Source organism: Crocodylus siamensis, chromosome 2 (genome assembly GCF_052110815.1).
Source record: "Crocodylus siamensis isolate JL-2025a chromosome 2, ASM5211081v1, whole genome shotgun sequence".
In the NCBI taxonomy this organism is placed as follows: Eukaryota; Metazoa; Chordata; order Crocodylia; family Crocodylidae; genus Crocodylus; species Crocodylus siamensis.
Window position 1 is genome coordinate 158,798,937 of NC_143396.1, and position 14,705 is coordinate 158,813,641.

General features: G+C 44.6%; 1 protein-coding gene across 1 annotated transcript in view; it reads left to right on the forward strand.

The window, feature by feature from the left end:
- Window positions 1-14,705, forward strand: part of CDKL2 (cyclin dependent kinase like 2) — a 53,077-nt gene that overhangs the window by 10,758 nt on the left and 27,614 nt on the right. The window lies entirely within an intron of this gene.

The following is a 14,705-nucleotide window of genomic DNA, read 5'->3' on the forward strand; positions in this document are numbered from 1 at the left end:
TTCTTTAAGACTGCAGCCTGTTGCCACAGAAGCTTTACCTCCTCTGTACCAGACTGCCTTCCTTAGCCGAGGAGCCAGGTTTATGTGGCTCCAAGCTCCACCCCCTTCCTGTCACATGATCTCCAGTTCTGGTAACTGGGCATAGGAGTCTCTCATTAGCTGAATGGGCAGCTGTTTTGCTGCAGTATACAGCTTGCATCAACTCCGCAGTTTTCAGTTCCCCTCAACTGCCTACTCCTCCCAGCTTGCAGAGCTCAGCTGCCTGCAACTGTTTGCAGCTGTATAATGCTGCCTTCTCTTTCCCATGTTGGTTATGTGCAGTGACAAGAGGTGGGGCCTGCAGTCTTGATGCTGCTGGCTACTGATACAGATTCCTTGGGGAGAGACCATTTGTGCTCCCAATTCCCCAGACAGCAAAACACTTTTCCCCATTGCCTACTCCACCTTTCTCGTAACAGCTGAAGAGGGATAGTGCAGGTTCCCAGGGCCCAATCCTAGCATGTAGGGGCCAGGCAGAGTCAGTGCAGGGCCTCAAGGCCTGATCCAGACTGACAGAAGCAGGACAGGGCCCCCACTGCCCTTACTCCGCCAGGATTTGGGCTTCAGGGACCCCATACCCCCTCCACCTGACCTGCACTTACTGAAATTGGGCCCAGCAACACCCCCCATCCAGCCAGGATCAGGCTCTGGGGGCCATGTGTTGTGCCCCACAATCTAGTGTACAGGGCTACAGCCCATGGGGTTCCCCATAGCCTGGATGATGCAGCAGTGGGGACTGGATTGGGCCTGTGGGCCTGGTGGTTAATTATCCCTGCAGTAACTCATGGCACTTGAGCCTAACTGGATTTGTGGAGCCTTTCAACATTGTCCACATGTCATTTTCTGTGTGACAGTAAGGCATGTGCAGTTCAGGTCACTACTGGGTTTGCATTGCATGCAGGCTTTGTGGTGGACTAGATATATTTATATAGATAGGTTATAATACAGATTAAAATAAATTTAAAATATAGATTTAAAATGTACAGATTAAAAAACTTAAAAATCACCTTACACTATGCTTACATTTTTATACACACAAATTTGCATTAGATTTTAAATTTAAGCATAGTGTGAGATGATTTTTCTATTTATAATTTGATATAATTATAGTTCTGTAGGTACAACCCCTTATGTAGACACACTTGTACCAACATAAAGGGGCCTTACACCACTATGGCTCATTTCCCTTCCTAATTAGAGATAAAGTACTCAGGAATAAGCATGTTCGTTCTAGGAGAACATCAGGCACACTCAACAGGGAGAGATTGTATCAGTTTGCCTGTGATAATTAAAGCAGTGCAGCTTACACAGATAAAGCTTTAAATGCATATATTTTTATGCAGGGTTGACCAGAGGATGAATATGAGCCATCACTGTGATGAAGTTGCCAACCGAGCAAATAGAACTCTGGCATGCATCAGCTCATGTGTTGCCAATAGATTGGAGGCAGGCAATTATTTCGGGCAGAGGGCTGCTTACCAAGTTCTGGCAAGCTGCTGAGGGCTGCATGGATAGCCCCACCCCTTGACAGGTGCCCCACACTCTGGTCGCCATCTTGGAACTCAAAGTCCTGCCTTCTAATCCCTGACCTTTGCAACCGGAAGTCCCTCCCCTTGCCCCCACAAGTACTCCTTTCAGCAAGGGTTTTTGCCATCTTGGAGCCAGAAAAATACCAAATTATATTCTAAAAAGCAAACAACTAAAACATTCATTAGTTTGTTTTCAAAAAATATTTTTGCCCTAGTTTACATGTGGTTGTGTAGGGTACAGAGGTGACTGCACAATATCTTAAAATGGAGTCTTACACTTGTATATTGCCAGGAGTAGGTATAGGCTTGTGGGAGGCTGTACGTATGGGGGGTGAGGGAGCATGTGGTTGTGTGTGGGTATGTGTGTTGTGGCTGTGTATGGGGTGTGTGACAGGGGTGTGGGTGACTGCATGTATGGAAGTGAGGGGGGGTGTGGGTACATGTGTATGGTGGAGTGTGTGTGTGTGTGTGTGGGACTCGCCCTACCATCACACACACACTGCCCCTGCCTGCATGCGCACACACACACCCTCCTGTACTGGTGGTGTCCTGTGCTCCCCGGTTCGGTCCATGTAGCCAGGAGTCAAGTGGTACTGGAGCAGGGCAGGAGCAGGGAAATAGCTGGGGGTGGGCAAGGCTGGGCTCCTGCTGCTGGCTCTCCCTGGGTCCTGCTGCCCCTGGCTCCTGTTGTCTTTGACAGGCAGCCAAGAGCAGATAAATATTTTCTAAATTATTAAGGGTCCCATGTGCCAGATAGAATGGCCGGTTGGGTTGGATGCAGCCCGCAGGCTGTATTTTGCAGGCTGCCCCTGCAGTAGAGCCAGAGAGATGCTACTCCCCCTCTACTCGGCATTGGTAAGACCATAGCTGGAGTGCCGTGTCCAGTTCTGGGCACTGCAGTTCAAGAAGGATGTGGATAAACTCAAAAGAGTACAGAAAAGAGCCACCCTTATGGGGCCTATCCTCTAGGCCCTTTATCATAAGGAGAGACTTTGGGATCTAGGTTTGTTTAGTCTGAGTAAAAAAAGGAAGAGGAGTGACTTGATGGCCACCTGCAAGTATGTCAGGGTTAAACACCAGGATCTAGGGGAGCAACCCTTCATAAAGGCACCCCCTGGGAGGATGAGGTCCAATGGGCACAAGTTAGTCGAGGAAAAGTTTAGAGTAGATGTAAGGAAAAACTTCTTCTCTGTCCAAGTAACTAGAATCTGGAACACATTCCCAGCAGAGTGGTGCAGTCACCATCCCTGGTGGTGTTTAAGAGGAGGCTGGACAGGTTCCTCATTAAGCTTATTTGAGCCCAGTTACCTCTGCATGGTAGGGGACTGGACTTGATATTACAGGTCCCTTCCAGTCCTTCTAGTCTATGATTCTATGATTTTCATTTAGCACTGTGGATTTTTCTTCATTTAATGTACAGATTATAAATAGGTTTTTCAAATTATCATATTTTAGAGAGCAAATCTGATATTTTCAGAATCTGCTAATAAAATAACAAGGACTTGCAAATCTTTTGCACTTTTGACTGACCTTTTCCTAATCTCTTTTTCTGTGTCCTTTTCCCTTTGACGTGTTACTTTTTAACCTGAACATACCAGGTAAGTCATAGTTTAATGAAAGCTGTTTAATTGTTAACCAGATTTTAGGGAATAATGCTGGAGTTTGAACTTTTTATTTGTCTTTTAACTTATCTATTTTGTCTATTTTAAGTTATCTATTTAATTTGTTTATTTGTCTAATTTGTCTATTTTAAATGCTTCATAGCATTTATTATTCATCACAAATACTTATATTACAGTAATGCGCAATGGTATTGTTCTGGGCACTTTAGTAACAGAGACCCCTTTAAAGGGCTGCATTTAATAACAAAGATGGGGAATCGGGTGGAATATACCTACACATCTGGTGGACATTTGACCCAGCTTTTTAAAATATGTGAATTGCAGGGTAAAAAGGGGAGAAGGAAAAGAAAGGGAAGAGGAGAGGAATCGCATGATTTTTTGTAGGAAAGGAAAAGATGAGTGCCTGTTTTGGGCTGCAGAGAGGATTGAGGGTAAAGTCCCTTTGCTGTGTTTGTAGCTGCCTCTGACATGTTCCTACTTTAAGTGTCTGCTGAAAGCAAGGACTACAGAGTGATAGTCTCTGCCAAGGACTTTTGCAGGGAAGCAGGTGGGGTTGGACAGGTCAGTAGCAAATGAGCTTGAGGAGTGCTGAACTTGGCAAAAACAAGCACATTAACTATTTGCGGGTGATGCCATGGGTCGAACATAATGTCTCCACCATCATCTGGATGACATTAAACGTGATTGTTTCCACCTATACTGACACAAAGCTTGTGTTCAACATCCTGCAAGTTCTTGTGATTCCTCAAGGACATCTTCTAACATGTCTGATATTTCTAGTAAGCCTAGCACATTTCTCATTTCCAATATAGGCAGAACTCTTGAGGGTCATCTGGTTAGCTTCTGCAATGGAAGGGTTCCTTGTCACAGATGGGTCATGAGGGAACCAAGTTACTTAAGTACATGCTTTGCTTTATGAACTGTGATCATCACCGTGCATAAACATAAGTTTGCATGCACCGGTACAGTCAGGCATAACATCTGCAATGTTTTGAAGTGTAACGCGCTTGGAAATGAGTCCAAGCAACCAGGGGGCCAGCGAACAGGAAGACGCAAACAAGACAGTTTGCAAACAGTTCACTAGTCAGTTTGCAGGTTATTTTGCCACCCCTGTCTTTGAAGGGGAGCCTGAAAGGTAAGATTTTTTTTTTTTATATGAAATTAGAACTGGCTAACTATGTAGTTTTATTTTAGCAGCTAAAACTCAGCAGCTAGACCAAGACTTAAGCACCTTGTTTAACTAGAGTCCAGAATGAGGGAAAGTTTGCTTGGAAATTCTCTCTTATATTATTTCACTGCTGCTCAAGTTGCAGCAAGGAAGATTTAAGTGGGATATTAGGAAAAACTTTCTCACTAGGAGGGTGGTGAAGTGCTGGAACAGGTTACTGTGGCGGAATGCCGGGCTAGCGGTTCCGGCACCGCTTAGGGGAGCCGCGGGCTTTGCAGAGCTGTGCGAGCGCGCGGCTTGTGGGGCGGGATTGGAGGTAGCTTTATAGCCGCCCTCGAGGTTCGCCGAGTTGGCACAAGTAGATGACTTAGAGTAAGTTGTTAGTTTTCTTATTCTATAGGATGTCCGTTGGTTCACGAGGTTCCAGAGCCAGCCCTTGCGTTCCAACAGTGGAGCTAGTCCAAAGCTAGGTGCGGCTGCCGGCTCTTTAAGTCCCAGAACTGGTCAACGGCTCATTGATATGGGTTGTTAGTAGAAGTTATTACAGAGTAGATATAGAGTAAAACAAAAAGATTTTATTCACTCACCTGGCCTCACCCTCTTATGAATAAGAGGGGAGGCTGGTTGGAACGAAGCTGCAGTAAATACAAGTATAGCGAGCGTAGATATGCTGTCTAAGCCACGATGAGAGGCAGTCGAGGAGTGGAGTCTCCGATGTTTCTTCAGTTACAGCATGCTGGATACAAAGGGGGTCTGTTGGTTCACGGGGTTCCAGAGCCAGCCCTTGCATTCCAACAGTGGAGCTAGTCCAAAGCTAGGTGCAGCTGCCGGCTCCGTAGTCCCAGAACTGGTCAACAGCTCATGAATGGGATATACAGTACAAAACTGTAACACGGTGAATCGTTGTCAGTTGTCGGATTTTCAAGGCCTTTGTCTTCTCTGGGGTACGCCCAGACGGAGAGGCTGAGAACTGGTCTATAGGGTGATCGGGCCTATAGAGTTTTCCGGTCGTCGTCTCTGCTGTTTTCTGTTTCTTTGCCTCTTTATAGATGTTGGTTGGACTGCCTCTGTGACACTAACTATGATATAAGCTGAGCATACAGGGATAGGATAGTTTCTTTTACATAGTAATTGCTAGGCAGACTTTTTACATAAGTTTCATTTCTGCAAAAATAACACTTCTAGATAAGAAATAAAATCTACAAAATGCTCATGTTAATGCCAACAGAAAAATACAAAGCGCTCATTTAGCTTACTAGTTAAGACTTCAAGGTTACATAAATGTGAGAGTGCCACGCGGCAGTTATACAGAAGAAAAAAAAATAAAACAGTTACAGTTACCTAGGGGATGGTGGAATCTCCATCCTTGGATGTTTTTAAGGCCAGGCTTTTGACTGATCTCTGGCTGAAATGATCTAGATGGTCATGCTTTGAGCAGGAGGTTGGACTAGATCTCCTGAGGTCCCTTCCAAACCTAATTTTCTATGATTCTGTTTGTAACAAATGTAGGGTTTCAGCCACTGGACATGCATTTAGACCCTGGCTGGTGTCTCCCTAGGTGCAGGCAGTTGTGTGCTCTTCAGTCATGGGTTGCTGCAGCCCTCAATATCATTCAGTGGCTTTGACCCCCAACCCAGAAGGAGCAAGGGGAGAATGGACCTAAGGTCAACGGGTGCCCTCTTCCTGCTTTGCCCCTCCTCTCCCTCAGCACCTCTATGGCTGGCTCTGGGACATGGGTGACCCAGTCTCTGCTGGTGGAACAGGAGAGTTAAGGGGATTGGGGGCTGGAGAGTTGGCTTGCTAGTTCCAGTAACAAGGAGGGCAATGGTGGGGGTTGCAAAGCTCTTGTGGCAGCATTGGAGGTAGACTGCTGTAATGATTTTAGAGAGTCCAGAGGCCAGTGACATACTGAAAAGGGGGTTGGACAGCAAGCCAGATAAGGAAAGGCTGAGAGAGCTTAGTACCAAGAAAAGGAAATTAAGGGGTTGGGGGGGGCATATGATGGCAGCTTCTCAACACTGGAAAGGCTATCATAAGGAAGAGGGAGAATATCAGTTCTCCCTTGGTGCACAAAGCTGGACACACAGCAATGTTTTTATATTCCAGCAAAGCAGATTAAGATTAGGCCTTCAAACAAAGTACCTTACTGTTAGAACTGTCAGATAATCAGGGTATTCCCTTGCTTATACTGTTGTTCATTTCTGAGGAAAGGAGACCGATTTCCCCATCCTTGAGATTTGCAACCTAAACCAGTTATCAAAACAGACAATATTAAAAAACAAACAAACCCTAGTATTGTGACTAGGAGTAGTAGCCACCTCTTTAAGGAAGTCTACCATGCGTTTCCTGGGGTGTGCACATTGTGTTGTATTAAACTTATCACCATTAATCTGAAGATATACTTATCACCTTTAAATTGGAGACAGACCAGGCACATACTTGATGCATAACCTTCTTGGCATTTCCTTATGTGGTCATTTCCATCAAGGGACACTTCTTGTTGAGTGTGGTGGTCGTACATGGACAAAACCTATCTGCTTAGTCGGTTGCAGTCTGAAGCTCCTATATAAAAAGATCCACACTCCAGGCTTCTTACCCAAGCAGATGGCTATGGACCAGGGTGGTATGTGCCTGGTGCTGAGAGCTCAACAGCCATGAAGACCTCTTACAGAACTGGCAGGCAATGGAGGCAATACGTGTAGAAGTAGGAGCTGACAAAGTTGGGAACAAGGAGTAGGTTGCAAGGGTTGAAAAAGAATATAGGGCAAAAGCAAAGACATAGCTGGACAAAAAAACAGATAAGGTACTCTTGGAGGAGCAGCAGGGGGTGCTTGGTCTCCTGGTTTTGGAGCAGAAGCAGTGTGGACACAGGGATATCTGAGTCTTGCAGAAGCAGAAATGACAGTGGCTCTCTTGAGATGTCTTCTCTCCTGTGCAGTCATCACTTCTCTGCTTTCTGCAACTGTTGCAGTCGAGATGGAAGAATCCTTCTACACAAGTCCTCATTAATGATCTCCCGTGATGCAAGGAACCTACTACCATTTGAAAAAAAGCGTAATATTTTACTTGGTGCTTTATGTTAAATAAAGAATTGAACTGGCATTACCAGTTGTCACTGGCTCTTTGCATTTCACCTGTTTTCTTTTATTGGTTTGGATAGGATAGTGTTGCTGCCTTACCCTGACACTTAAAGGTTGGACCAGATTGGAGCCACAGAAGTTCTTCCCTCCGTAACAAGGAGGAAAAGGAAGCTTGCCACTCCCCTTCGGAAATGCACAGCTCTTTGTTGTGTTTATCCCTGTATTTTCTTAGATGCCACATTGTGCCATGACAAGGTCCCTAATTATGCATTAGCTTAGAAGTTGGCCAAGTATCTCTTGGCCTGTCTGAGGGAGCTGCTTTGTCCAGGTATGGTAATACCTCAGGAAAAGGGCTTTGTGATGATAGTACACAAGAGATTCTGTCTGGTTTGACTCAAGTGAAGTTGCAAGTGTCTGGACTGATGGACCTCACGTTAGCTGGAGTAATGCCGAATGACAGGCCCTTGTGAGGTAATAGCCTGGGCTGACTTCACAACAGAAGAATCTGTGAGGTGGCTTCTTCAGGTGTAATGGATATTTGGCCATTTCTAATGTGGAAGAAGAAAATTAAATCACAGTGGGGGCTCAGGAGGGCTTAGCTTGCTGGATTGATTTCAAGGCAGAAGCCTTTGGGCATACTTCCCTAGCCCTGAACTCTAGTAGACTGACAGCAGTTCTTAGGTCTCTGTGAAGTCCACAATTCAGCATGCAGATTGTATTTTAAGACTCATTGCATGCTCAGCCTGTGTGCTGAAGTGATGAAAGGATCCATGTCAGAATGGCAGGAGGCTTCAAGTGGGGCTTCCACAGGCATCTGTCCAATGCTCTTAGGCATTTAAAATGACCAGGATACTGGAATGGAGAGCTTCCTGATCACATGTGCAGGTCACATGAACCCAAGGATGACTGCAAGCACTTTGGAAACCTACTTCTCTTCCAGAAAATCTTAATAGGTTGGAGAGCTAGGCCAAAGACCAGCATAAAGTCCAACGCAGACAAAAGTGAGCAGAAATAACCAAATTCACTGCTTATTTCTAAGCAGGAATAATCAAATGCAGTTACAGAAGGGAAGATAATTAGCTTGGCAGTAGCACTGCTGAGAGGTCTGGCAGGGTTGTGAGTGGGGACGGTTGCATGGATCCCAGACTTGGAACAAGCCAGTGATGCGGTGCAGTCACCCAAAAGCAAATATAATGTTGGTATGCTTCATTGGGCATGTTAGGTATAAAACACAGCAGATCATACCACCCTTGGTGCTGGGGCTTTCTAGTCTCCCAGTTCCCCGAAATGTCTCATTTCTCCATCTCACCAGAGCAGAGAGGTACAAAGGGTTTTGTGGCTGAAGAGCCACAATCCTTGCTTTGATCCATGAAAAAGGACATGGGGATGTTAGAAAGGGTCCAGAGGCCAGCAAAAAAGATAAAGGGCTTGGAAACCAAGGCATCTGAAGAGAGATTGATGTAAATAGATATGTTCAGCACTTAAGAGGGAGCATAATAGCAAATTTCAGATACTTGAAGGGGTGCCATAAAGAAAACATCTTTTTGAACTAATGGCTTGCCATTGCAACAAAGCAAGCTTAGATTGGATATTAGGAAAAACTTCTTAACAATTAGAACAATGAGACTGTGGAATAGACTGCCCAGGAAAGCTGTGGGATCTCCATCACTGGAATCATTCAAGAAGATGGTGGATAAGCATTTGTCAGGGATGATCTAGCAGTTCTACAATGATTTGTTTCTACAATGCAATGTTTCCTATGTTTCTGGGCTTTGCTGCTTTCAGCCACATGGGGCTGGAAAGCAAATCCTGCCTCTGCCTTCCCCCTCTTGCTCCTACATATTGAGGGGAGAGGGAGGTGGGACTCGCCTTCCTCAGAAGTTCTGGGGGTTGGCAGCAGCCAAGACTAGGGATTTTGACTAAGTTGGGCAAATGGTTCTGCTGGGAGTTAAACACAGAGCTAGAAGGTTTTGCACCTCTGCCCAGAGTCAGATCAGTTCACCATATTTGTGGTCAAGAAAGAATTTTACTCTATGGGTCAGATTGGTATGGACTGTAGAGGTTTTTTGCTTTCCCCTGTGCTGGGGTCCATGGCCCTTCTTAATTCTTTCTAGCATCTTTCATAGAATGATAGAAAATTAGGGTTGGAAGGAACCTCAGGAGGCCATCTAGTTCAACCCAGTGCTAAAAGCAGGAGCATCCACAACTAAATCATCCTAGCCAAGGCTTTCTCTCCCCAGGTCTTAAAAACCTCCAAGGATGGAGATTCCTTACGTTCTCTGGGTAACGTGTTCCAGTGCTTTACTACCCTCCCCATGAGAGAATTTTTCCTAATGTCCATCCTAAACTTCCCTCGCTGCAACTTGAGATCATTGCTCTTTGTTCTTTCTTTTGCCACCGCTGAGAATAGTCTAGAGTATTTCCCATGCTTCTGGGCTTTGCTGGTTGCCCTCCTCCTCTTCCCTCTCCCCCCCGCCTTTCTGCTATAGGAAGAACCTTCACCATACCTACACAATAGGTGGTGGTCTATTGGCTGATACCACATCTGAAAGGGACCTGGGGCTGACAATTGACCAGAGGATGAGGATGAGCTAACAGTGCAATGAAGTCACCAACAGGGCAAACAGAACTCTGGCATATGTCAACCAGTGTATTGCCAATAGATACAGAGGTGCTCCTCTCCCTCTACTCGGTGTTGTTAAGACCACAGCTGGAGTACTGTGTCTAGTTCTGGGCACCACACTTCAAGAAGGATGTGGATAAGCTCAAAAAGGTACAGAAAGGGGTCACCCGCATGATCAAAGGCCTGGGGATAAGCCCTGTGAAGAGAGATACTGGGAACTGGGTTTGTTCAGCCTGCGTAAGGAAAGACTGAGAGGTGACCTAATAGCTGCCTACAGATATATCAGGGGTGAACACCAAGATCATGGGGAGAAATTTCAGAAAGGCACCCCTAGGGAGCTTTTGTCAGATGGACAAAAGCTAGTTGGGGAAAAATTTAGGCTGGACATAAGGAAAAACTTTTTTTCTGTAAGGGTATCTAGAATCTGGAACACTCCCAGCAGAGGTGGCACAGTCACCATTCCTGGAGGTGTGTTCGAGAAAAGGCTGGACAGGGACCTTGTTGAGCTAGTTTGAGCCCATGGCAGGGGACCAGACTCAATCTTACAGGTCCCTTCCAGTCCTTCTATTCTATGGTTCTATATATGTCAAGGTGTTGTTTAACCCTTCCCAAAGGCATTGGGTATTGGCCACAGCCAAGGCTGGGGCTTTTGAGTGGGGTATGTCAGTGCTTCTGCTGGGACCCAAGATGGACATTCCTAGCCAGAGGGTCTTGCCCCTCTGCTCAGGATCAGACCAGTGGCCATATTGGGTCAGGAAGGAATTTTCCCCCCTTGGTTAGATAAATTGATAAGGACTCAGGAGTGCCTTCCTCTGCAGCAGGGGGCCTGGCTGTCTACCTGGGATCTCTTGAGCATATATTGTTAAAATTTTACAGAAGCAGGACATTAGCTGTCATTGTTCCTCTGCTTTACCTCAGGCAGGTTTGGGTGCTAGGTCTGTGTTGTGTCAGGGTTGATGGCAGGGTTATGTAGAGTTGAAATTATGGTTTGTACAGGATGGTTTGGATAGGGTTGATCCTGCCTTAGGCAGGGGTTGGACTAGATGACCTCTGGAGGTCCCTTCCAGCCCTGCTTCTCTATGACTGTGACAAATATAGGATGATATACCTGGGGGAAAATAACCTCAATCACATGGTACAGAATGTTGGGTTCTGACTTAACTGTTACAACTCAGGAAAGAAACCTTGGAGTCACTGTAGACAGTTGTCAAAAATATCAGTTCAGTGTCCAGCAGTGACCAAAAATCCAGTAAAATGTTGGGCATCGTTAACAAGGGAATTGAAAACAAAACGGAGAGCATCATCATGCTACTATACAAATCTATGGTGCACCCTCATCTTGAATGTTGTGGGGTCCCCACATCTGAAAAAGGATGTAGTCAAATTAGAAAAGGTACAGAAAAGGGCAACCAAAGTGATCAGGGATCTGGAGCAGTTGCCATACCAGGTGAGACTAAAATAACTACCAGTCTTCAGTTTGGAAAAGAAAGGGCTGTTGTAGGGTAGGGGGTGAGAGATATTATAATGGTCTGTAAAATTATGAAAGGTGTGGACCAAGTCAACAGAGAACTGTTGTTCACCAAGTCCCAAAAAGCTAGAATGAGGAGGCACCCGTTGAAATTAGTAGGTAACAGGCTTAAACCTAATGAGACCTTTTTTTTATGCAATGCATAGTTAATTTGTGGAACTCATTGCCACAGGAGGCAGGTAACATAGCCAGGTTCAAAAAGGGACTGGATAAATTTATGAATGATAGACCTATTAATGGTTATTGAACAGAATGGTTGGAAATGTTTCCTCTGGGATCTCTAACCCAAAAATGGTGGATGCCAGTGAGGATATTGAATAAGGGATAGATCGCTAGAGATATCTGGTTCAGTGCTGTCTTTCCACAGAATCCCTTTCTGCCACAGAGACAGAATACTGGGCTTGGTGGATCATAGACCATTGTTTCAGTATGGCACTTATGTTCTTATGTACTTGTCTGGCTTTGTGACTGTGTGTCAGAGTTGACTGTTTAGTTTTACTAATAAGTTAGACAACAGCTTTCAACAGGATGGCTTCGATAGGGGTGAACCAGCCTGTGATGAAGGATGAGGTTGAACAAGATGACTTATAAAGATTCCTTTCAGCCCTACTTTTCAATGATTCCATCAGAGGCTGGGGTACTGGCATCACCCTAGGTGCTGGGAGCCCCAGGACTCCAGGCACTGCTGTTTTTGGTACTCTGGGATGCAGGGTAGCGGCACCGGCCAGTGTACTGGGACCCAGCACACCTCTCTCTCTCCCTATGTGCCCTATGGGGGAAGGGAAGGGAGAGCAGAGCACTGTGGATAGAGATGTAAAATTTCCAGAAACTTTGAAGCCATGGGGAAAAAAAAACATTTTTCCTGTTTTTTTCAGAGACAAACAGAAGTTTTGGGGAAAAATTGAAATATATGCAATATGTATTTTCTTAGCACCTTTAGAGATCTAAATTCACTTTGCTACTGTAAGAACATAAAATGTATTATATATAACTTGGCTTGTTCATAAAATTATCATGTTTGGTATATTTATTAAATTTAAAAGTATAGTTTATTCAGATAAATTACAAATTTACTAATTGAATTTACTTTTAAAATTTTTTAATTTTTGTTACAAATGGAGCTGGTGTGGGGGGTTTGGGCTGTGGGTGGGGGGCAAGAGGTACAAGCAAGGCAGGGGAGCTGTTGTGGGGAGTGTGAAGGGCACCAACAGGGTTGGGGGGAAGTAAGGGGCACCAGCAGGGCGGGGGGGGCTTTGGAGGGGAGTGAGGGGCCCTAGCAAGGTTGGGGGGGGCTTTGGGGGAAAGGAGGGGCCCCAGTGGGGGGGGCTATGTTGGGCCTTTTATTTTAATCACAGGTTTTGGGGGGTTATCAGAGAATTTGAAATTTTTTATCAGAGAATGTGCAGTTTTTTTATCGGAGAAAACCAGGATCCCTGCTAATTAGTCTTATTTTCTGAGCTATCACTATCAACAGTTTCTGATCCTTCATTTTTATCTTTTTCACGGACTTCTGAAAACTGAAGGTATGCCAGGATTGAGACAAGCTTCTCTACTCTTTCACATGTTAGTTTATTTCTTGATTTGGTGTGAGTATTTCCAAACCTAGACCAGTTTCTTTTGCATGCTATAGAAGGCAAAGGAATTTGAAGCAGGTGAGAAGCACAGAGTCAGAGGCTGTATTGTTCAAAGGCCATGTCACCATGTTGCAGGAGGGATATGCTTGGCAGAGTCCCAGATTGCATTCCTGGACCAAATATCTGAAGGTGTTCTGTATTCTGCAACATTTGAAAGTACCTTTCCAACATCAAGTCCTAAGTGTGTTGCTTGTTTTGTAATCCAGTCAAATGCAGTAGCAGTTAGCATCACTAACATTTCTGCTTTTGAATGTTGGATCCAAGAGATTTGCAGCAGCATGTATTGATTGGCAACAAAATTCTTCTCATCTGTTTAATAAAGTCTTTCACTTTTCTTTCTTCTGTACTTGTAAGCAGAGATGCACTTAAATTCTCAAAAACAGTTGGTTTTATCTGGGCCATTTGGTAAGGAATGTCTAACAGAAGTGCATAGTCTGATTCAGATGCAGTGATTGCTGAAGAAATTGGGTTTAGAATCTTCTGGGAGTTCTGCAGCTGAACCCAGAAGACATCCTCATCAAGTACAGTTTCCTTACACTTTTGGGTACTTTCAGATCCTCAGTTATTACTGTTTCTTGAAGAGTTTCTTTGTTTTTTAGTAAATTCTCAAATGAGATCACCACTCCAGCCCATCTAGTTTTACTACAGTTTGAGTATCACTATTTGATTCTTTGCATTTTTTTCTTGCTGCTTGTCAAAGACTGCAGCTACAATATGAGTAGCTTTTACATGTTTTATAACTTCTTTTGCTCTTCTGTAGATCTTTTGCAAAGTGTCCAACTTCATGATGTCATTAAGAAGCAAGTTTAGCCCATGGGATACATATCCACATATTACTGCAATAGGATGTGCATCCATTATGATCTCCCATGCTGCTTTCATGTTGCTTGCATTGTCAGTCAGCAAAGCAAATACTTTACTACTCGCAATCTTCTGTAGGACTTTACATATTTTACTACTGATATACTCTGCAGTATGCCTGTTCTCTCTTGTTTCAATGGTTCTGTAAAAAACTGGTTGAAGTGGTGTTATCACAAAGTTTATGATTCCTTCTCCCCACACATTTGCCCATCCATAAGTACTGAAAAACACAGTGCTTCGTTGATTTTTTCCTTGCACAGATTGCGTTACGTGTTCATATTCTGACTCTAAAAGAGGCTTGCCCAAAGAATGTCTGCTGGGCAAATGGTATGATGGTCTTAGTAATGTAAAAGCTTCCTGCCAGTATGCAATGAATGGATGCTGCTGCCAGTGTCCACTCCCAGTCTTTTGAGGCCTAGTCAGGAGGACAGGAGCAGATTCATCAACCCCTAGATCAAAAGTCAACAATAGAGGAAGTCCACCAGCAAAGAAGGCACTGAATCCTCCTTTCTCTTGTGAAAATGGCAGTGCCCCCTGGGGGCAGAAATGCATCTTGCTCTTGCATTTGAGAGTTGTACTGTACTGCTTGTCCTCGGTGTACAGGAATTGTAATGATCTGAT